Source organism: Schistocerca gregaria, chromosome 4, assembly GCF_023897955.1.
Source record: "Schistocerca gregaria isolate iqSchGreg1 chromosome 4, iqSchGreg1.2, whole genome shotgun sequence".
Lineage (NCBI taxonomy): Eukaryota > Metazoa > Arthropoda > Insecta > Orthoptera > Acrididae > Schistocerca > Schistocerca gregaria.
Genome location: NC_064923.1, coordinates 413,213,971 through 413,216,546, shown reverse-complemented (window position 1 = coordinate 413,216,546; position 2,576 = coordinate 413,213,971). Strand labels below are relative to the sequence as shown.

Here is a 2,576-nt window from a genome sequence, read left to right as displayed (position 1 = left end):
GCGCCATGTTGCCACGCACGGTAAGTTTTAACCACTACGGCAGGCGAACAGTTTATAAATTTAGCCATTTCCGAAACGCTTCTACTCTTGGTCCGAAAGTGAATAACCATGCCCTTTTGGACGCCAGACAACTCGCTCCATTTTCGCATTACTGTACTCTTTTCCACGTTCCTTACACTCTCCACAGTTGGTGCTGTGACATGTCGTCTGTGAGTGCTTATTGCGCGTCGACGGCGAGTATATGGAGTGGTAACATTAATGTGACGGGATCCCGTAATATTAGATATCATCGTAATATTGACAGCAGTAACTGATCAGTAAAAATGGGAAATATTTGTAACTGGACGTCACTTTTCTTTCTCGTGTACACTCGGAAAGAATGAGACTTCGATTCATTGGCAAGGTACTGGGGAAACGCACTCGTTCAGTGGAGAAGACTGCGTACTTGTGGGACCTATCATAGAATGTTGCTCGATTGTGTGCGATCCATACGAAGTAGATTTAACAGTTGCTACTGAACTTGGACAGAGAAGGGCAGCAAATGGAATGATCATATAAAGTTGATCGTCGGTAAAGCACATGCCAGACTGAGATTCATTGGAAGAATCGTAAGGAAATGCAATCCGACAACAAAGGAAGTAGGTTACAGTACGCTTGTTCGCACACTGCTTGAATACTGCTCAGCAGTGTGGGATCCGCACCAGATAGGGTTGATAGAAGAGATAGAGAAGACCCAACGGAGAGCAGCGCGCTTCGTTACAGGATTATTTAGTAATCGCGAAAGCGTTACGGAGATGATAGATAAACTCCAGTGGAAGACTCTGCAGGAGAGACGCTCAATAGCCCGGTACGGGTTTTTGTTAAAGTTTCGAGAACATACCTTCACCGAAGAGTCAAGCAGTATATTGCTCCCTCCTACGTATATCTCGCGAAGAGACCATGAGGATAAAATCAGAGAGATTAGAGCCCACACAGAATCATACCGACAATCCTTCTTTCCACGTACAATACGAGACTGGAATAGAAGGGAGAACCGATAGAGGTACTCAGGGTACCCTCCGCCACACACCGTCAGGTGGCTTGCGGAGTATGGATGTAGATGTAGATAAGTCACAGGTTGGTCTGACCCACGGGAGAGCGTCGCAGATGTGCTGAAAAACCTGGTTCTGCAGATGACTGGAGATAGACGCTGACTGAAACGTGAAAAGGAAGCAGTGTTAATCGAAAAATCGAGGAATTCACTTTATTACCCTAGATCCCGCTTCCACGGCGACCGCGAGAAGAAGATTAGACTAATTACAGAGCATTTAAGCAATCAGTCTTTCCACACTGCGTGCGAAACTGGAATGAGAAGAAAGTTTAACGCGTAGTTCAGCGCTAAGTACTCTCTGCCATGCAATTCATTGTGGCTAGCACAGTGTGTATGCAGATGTACACTTCAGGTCAAAAGTTTTCGATCACTCATTCGTGAAAAGAACTATATAGTTTCTTTCAATGTAGAAACTCATCGTACAAACAAAACAGACCAACAAATAAATATTTTCTCTCTGTATACACTCGTATCATTAAGTACAATACAGTATGGTCTAGATTTTAGCCTTCTCATGGTACCCATCCTTTACCCTCAGAACAGTTAGTTGCACAAACTCTTGGCACTGCAAAGATAAGATGTCGTAGTGTTTTTGCAGATATTGCAGTCCAACGAGTCTGCAAATAGTTCTATAGCTCTTCAGCATTTGATGATTTCTCTTTTCTATTAAAATACTCTGTGCGCAATTTATAAGCACGCTTGGAATCGCTGTCCTCTTGCAGAACAAACACACGACTACTTAGTCTCTTGGCATTATTGATGTGAGTCCTGTGATATCCTTCCTTCTTTAATATTCCATTAATTCTCACTACATCTCCAACTTGATCACTCGCAAAACATCCCGACATCATTACCGACCCTCCACCATGCTTCACCGTCAGTGTCACACACTGAGCCTTCATACCTTTTCCATGAAGTCGTCGACAAACAAATATTCGACGATGGCTTCCAAATGACTCAAAATTAGATTCTTCCGCGAATAAAGCTTTTGACCATTGCTAGTATCTATCTTGCTGTGATCAATACAATACTTTCAATTTATTCTGTTTGCCTACTAAAAGTTTTTGGCCAAAGGCAATGCTGCAGTGGTAACACCGGTTCCCGTCAGATCACCGAAGTTAAGTGTTGTCGGGCTGGATTAGCATTTGTGTGGGTGACCATCCGGTCTACCGAGCGCTGTTGGCAAGCGGGCTGCGCTTAGCCCATGTGAAGCAAACTGAGGAGCTACTTGAATAAGTATCGGCTCCCGTCTCGTAAACTGACATACGGCCGGGAGAGCGGTGTACTGACCACTTGCCCCTCCATATCCGCATCCAGTGACGCCTGTCTGCTGAGGATGACACGGCGGCCAGTCGGTACCGTTGGGCCTTCGAAGACCTGTTCGGACGGAGTTAAGACTTTTTGACGGCTTTCACCCCTTTAACCCTGGTTCACAGAGAGGACGTTGCGCTGTTGAGACAGAAATTGGAGCTGCTCGCATACGATT

The 2,576-nt window shown here is 45.0% G+C and overlaps 1 pseudogene; it reads left to right on the top strand.

The window, feature by feature from the left end:
* The first annotated feature begins 2,157 nt into the window (after positions 1–2,157).
* LOC126268477 (5S ribosomal RNA) lies at positions 2,158–2,275 on the top strand (annotated as a pseudogene).
* The last annotated feature ends 301 nt before the right edge of the window (positions 2,276–2,576 follow it).